This window comes from Lathamus discolor, chromosome 6 (genome assembly GCF_037157495.1).
Source record: "Lathamus discolor isolate bLatDis1 chromosome 6, bLatDis1.hap1, whole genome shotgun sequence".
NCBI classification, from domain to species: Eukaryota; Metazoa; Chordata; class Aves; order Psittaciformes; family Psittacidae; genus Lathamus; species Lathamus discolor.
The window spans coordinates 38,569,794-38,575,621 of NC_088889.1; positions in this window are offsets into that span (position 1 = coordinate 38,569,794).

The window sequence follows — 5,828 nt, forward strand, 5'->3', positions numbered from 1 at the left end:
CGCGTCCCTGCGCCGAGAAGGGCCGCCCCGGCGGGGCAGGCCCCGGCCCCGCTTCGCCTCCAGCGTGAGGGTGGAGGTGGGGTTGGGGGGGACCGAGGCACCCGCGGCTTTCTTAAACACGGCTCCAGCCTGGCCTCGCACGGCGCAGGGCACCGGCCCACATGAGAGATGGGCAAAGCAGCTGTGCAGGGAAATGCCGGCATCCCCGGCTTTCTTGCTCCTCTGTGTCCTGAGGTAAATACGTGGGCAGCAGAGAAACAAGGGCGCACGGAGGAAACCTAAGGATTAAACCCGAGCAGCATTCCTTGAAAATGTAGACCTGGAAGCACTGTGTGTTGGAGGAACATCTGGCTTCACACCATCAGAGGTGGTGACATAGTTGCTTGGACCCTCTATACACTCCTGCCCATGAGCATGGTTTCTGGGCCCCATGGTTCTTCAGCAAATTAGTGTCTTTCACAGCCCTTGGGCAAGGTGCAGCACGCCTCGACCCTGCCAGCCCTACCCCAACCAAAACTAAGAGAAAGCCTAAGGTGTTCCCTCTTCCACTCAACCTGAGGAAGCAGTTCCACCACAGCATGTACCTTGATAGTGGTTTAGGCGACACAGCCTGGCTCCTAAGGTCTGCTCACAGAGGCTGGTTAATCACTGGGACAGCAGTCTAGGGCTGGGGTTGCAGCTCCAGATAAGCACAAAAAGCCCACCTTCCACCTCAGCTTTGAGGGGAAGCAGTGCCCCAATCCTACTCAGTTTCGCAGGCCTCTGGGATGGCCCGTCAGGCCAAACTGCTCCTGCCTTCCTGTGAAGTGAGGCTCTCCTGGTCTCTGGAGGAGGCTCTGCAGTGCCCGGTGTGTGATGGCACACTGAGGGCTGGGAATGGCCTCTAAAATTGGTGGGATCTGTACAGGATGGCCACAGGTGTTTTGAACTGCCCGCAGGCCATGTCCTGTGTACTTTGGGAAACCTGGTTTATAGTCTTGGCCTGCCAAAGAATCAGGGCTGCTGCAGATGCCAAATATGACACCTTCCCTGAGCACGCTGAGGGCATCTCCACCATGATGGCAGTATACCTGAGGCTGTCTCCTCTCAGAGCCGTGGGACAGTCATGTACCAACTCAGTGCTTCGGATATTCTCAGCCACGACTGTAAAGCAACTCGTGCCTCCACAGTGATGAAATCGCTTGTAAGAGGTGAATGAAGACTTCCAGGGTTCTGTGTGGCCTGGCTGCTCCCTAAGGGACAGGAATCTGGAAGCCAAGTGTGGTAACACAGCCATGGGAACAGGGCTCCCCCCAGGGATCTCATCCCAGTATACCTGAGCAAGGGGAGCAGAGCAGTTTGTGGGCAGTAGCCAGGCTCAGTCACCAGTCCAGATCACCAGACAGGTCGATGAGGATAAGGCAGATCCCAGTTCAAGGGGGGAATCAGGTCCCTGGCTGGGGGCCCATGTGAGTGGACTGGATGCCCACGTACAGGCATGGCTGCACTGTAGCTCAGGCAGGAGCCAGGGATGCGAGCCTCAGCTTAAATGCAGCTGCTGAGCAAAGGAGGGAGGAAACTCTGCTGAGGATCCCTCCAGGTCTTTCCCAGTAACAGCCTGTATCAGTGTGCTGACCTTGAGCAGCCAGCTGGACTCCTGGGAGGTTGGGAGGCTGTGTCCTGTTGGGGACAGCACAAGCCATCCTACAGCCTCAGACCTTGTTAGTGACTTGTCTGCTTTAGCTAATGCATGGTTTGCCCTCTGTTCCACCCCACCGAGGCTCCTCAGGAATGGTACACAATTTCCTTTCCCAACATTCAACTGGCATAACAGAAACCCTGCCTCAGCATGACTGGGCCGGTTTGGATACAAATTCAAGCTGTCAGGTTGCCAATATATTATCCAGAACTTTATTATAATTACTCTAGTTCTCAAGTTCTCCAGGAACTGATTAAAATTTCTCCAGAAACAGCTCCTCTGCACCCATCTTCAATGCAGCACTGCATTATCTGCGTTACATGGTCCCAAGCTGCATGCAGTCTGCTGCAGAACCAAGGCCACCAGGTCTGAAGCCCTCTGAAACATTGCAACTACCTCTGTTTGGTACCATCATCTGTGTGAGGAGGTGCATGCTGTGATGCTGCCTAAAGAACTGCCCAGGGTTCACACAGGATGTAGAGAGGCATGGAGGCTGCTTCTCAGCTGGAACCCATGTACTCACTGCTCTTTGCACACCATGCTTTCTCCCCTTTTCCCTTCAGTCCTTGCTCTGCACCCCTACCCAAGGACAGGTACAAGGGGTATGGGCTATTTGAGTATGACAACATTTTCTACCTCAAGCTGTACTGCTACAGAGCCAAACCTGACAAGCCCATCACAGCTTATCAGCCTGAGGTCCACTCCACAGCATGCGTCACCTCTGTCATTTTGTGCCTCCTTGACTGGTGATTTGAAGTAAGCACTGTAGTTCATACAAAGTTAATGCTCTGAGCACTGTCAAACCACACAGGTATAGACATAGGGTCTTGCTGATACATACGGGAGTTTCTTGGTGTTTTCATTGCTTTGCTCCAAACACTTCATCACCTGCCCACTGGGGTGTCTTGCTGGCTTTGCAGTGGAATGTCACCCAATGGTACCTTGCGTACCCTCACCTCCATTTCTCCTGTGGGTGCTGGAGAGTTTTCCATCCTCCTGACCTTGCCTCCAACTCTGTGAGGACAGCTCTGACCCCTCTGACAAGTTCTTTGTGAGTCTCTGCCTTCTGAGCTGCAAAATGCAGTGCTTGGCTGGCTGTTTTTCACTGTGACTTCTCTTGTTCCTCTTTGCCTCTCTGAAAGCAACTGTGATTGGGAAACTGAACTTACATTTCAATACTTGTTTCAATACCTCTGTGGCTCATCTCTGGCAACATTTTCAACCTGTCTTGACCAGAAGAAGTTCTGGGTTTATTTGGGCTTTCCTTAGCTAAATGGCTCAGGTGCTCTCCTGGGGAGGGGAACATCAGCAACCTCAGGTCCTCTCACATTTTTTCTGATCCAGCTCATCATTTGCCTCCTTCCATAGTTCTGCTGCACTGTCCTCGATGCTGAACTTTTACACTTCTCCCATTTTTGTCTGCAAATTTGTCCTTCATCCAGAGCACATATTTTGGGCTGACTTGGCTCTGCATCCAGTCTTGACTTTCTCCCAGCCTCCTTCTGTGTCCACGGACATCCTGAATCCCAGCAGAAACGATGTTTGTCATCACCCCCTCAGTCTGCAAAGAACTTTCGCTTCTCCATTTCTATCACACAAGTGTGTTCTGTGTCATCTGTTTCAGTACCCAGTTCAAAGCTGCCTTGCCCTTTGTCTAGACAAACTTCGGTGGGTTCACACCTACAGGTCACTGATGTGATCCCTCTGCGCTCTTCCATCTCCCACCTGCAGTGGCCTTTGGGTCCTTCCAGTACAGCCTGCCCTGCCTTGGTCTCCTCTGCCCATTCTTCCAGTGGAAGTGGCCGTGTAGCTCCTGCTCATCCCCTTTCCTATATGGGTTAAAATACTTTGAATATAAGTCTCTCCCCATACATTTTTATTTTAGCTCTGTTCTTTAACTTTGGGGAGCATCAGTGATGTGCTGAAGTCACAGACACCAGGCATTTTCACATTATCCTTCCACCATATGTTGCGCTGTAGATGGATATAGGACTTGATAATGCTAATATAACAAGAACAAACACTTGCTCTGTTAATAAAAACTGCTGAGATGCAAAGAGTGATGAGGGCTACCTACCCACAGATGTTGTAGGGTCCCTCTGTAACATAAAGTCTTCAAATAAAGGCTGAAAGTGTTTTTAACAGATGATCTATAACTCATCCAAAAGCTATTGGCCTGATGCAGAAATCAGTTCCTGAAGTTTTGAAGCTTGTTGTATGCTGAAGCTGAGGCCAGAAGGTTGCAATGCTCCCTTCAGGCTCTGAAATCTTGGGCTCCACAGAGCTCACATTGTTTGTTGGATATGTTCCATCTAAAAAGAAGCCTTCACTCACGCAGAAGAAGCTCCTGATGTCAATTCTGGCATCCTGCTGAAAGTATCATTTTCTTTACATGCCAGTGTATTGATTTCTAAATAATCACTGGAGATACAAAGTGCACGATGACAAGCAGATTATGGCACCTGTCATGCCCATTGGTAAATGCTCTCAGCTGGCAGCTGCTGGCTGAGTTACTGCAGCCCTGAGCAGACCTCTCTGTTTCTGCCTGCTCTGAGTTATCCTGGTAGCTTCAAGCTGCTCCTCCTAACCCCTGCATAATGTCCTTCTCCTACTGAAGGGCTAAAATGGGGCATAGGAAAGTAATAATGGACATCCTACACAAAGCTGCCATGAACGTACATAAATATTTGCTCGATTCGCTGTGACTGCTGGCTACCTCATTAGCCATTTAATTCTAATACTCATTTTTGGATGAGGTTGTCCTGCTTAGCTTTAAATAATGTTTTGGCATATAAGCACCTCAGGTAAATTATACACTATGACAAAGGGGTTTCTCTGATTCATTGTCCTTTAACTATGTTAAGTGTTCCCTTGTCTTGGTTTGCAAAATCGATTTGATGTCCTTTCCATTATCAGTCTGCGTTGTTTAAAGACAAGTGTGTGTGTTCGGAGGGAAATCCGGGGAGATCTAGTTTTGTACCATCAAGTCTTCAAACACATTTCAAATTTGGAAGCTCAGTAGTGAGCTTCCAAAATCGTCCCCTATATCTACTGAAGATAGTAGATAGAGTGGGCAGTGCTGGGAGATGGCTTAGTCTATAGCAAGACAGTAGGAGAAACTCCCTAACAGTGTTAGGACAGGATGACTGTCCTCTGTAGGACAGGCATTAGGATAGGACACCTGTCTTGGAGATGCTTCATTGGGTAGGTTAAGGACATTAAGAACAGGCTACACAAACCTCTCACATAATTGGTTTGTGTATAGTGAATCCACATACAGCTGGGGAAGGTCTAGAGTGCTTGGTGAGGTCCTTAAGAGCTGTATTTGCTATGTTTCTATGAATAAGAAGTTAAGATGCCAAGAACATCACTTATTCCACTGCCATTTAGAAGACAGAAGTGTTCTACCAAGGGTGAAGCCCAATGACCCAGTTTGGGAAGATGAGTGTCCTTTTTTTCCCCAGAGGAAGCAGCCTCGTTCTCCAGGCCCCAAGCATTAAAACTGCATAGATAATATGAAAATGACAAAGTCAACATAAAATGACGCCGGGGAACCTAAGTAGCCTGACCCTCCAGTGCAGTGAAGAGCTGCTCTTGTCCATGTCACACTGCTAGAGGGCACGGTTCAAATTTCACTGTCTCTCAGTTTGGAAACAAGATTACCTTTCACACTGGAAGGAGAAGCCTGAGCAGGTAAAGGCTTGATCTTACGGATTTACCAGATACCTTTCATGAAGCTGGTTGTGAAGAAACTCGGCTTCTTCCTAGGTTTTGCACATATGATTGGCTACAACCCATTGCAAACAGCTTCTTGGCTAGAAGCTTGCCGGGGGCTGGATTTACCTTGTGGCCATAGCACTGGGAAGAAGTACCCAGTGGGATTTTTCCCCCGGTGCACCCACAAAGGGATTGGTGTTTCCAAAGCTGGGGTGCACAGACAATCTCACAATGATCTAACAAGGTGGTGGGACCAGCTGCAACCTTCCTCACTACATCCTGTGGTGAGGCCCATAAGGAACACATGTGAGGAAGCAGGGTGCTTCCCTTACCCACACCTGTGACCTCACCATTGGGTCCTGCTCCTCTTGTGGGTCCAGGGTGTGGGTCATGCCTGGAAGCTGCTTTCCCATGTGCTGGGTGTGAAGCCATG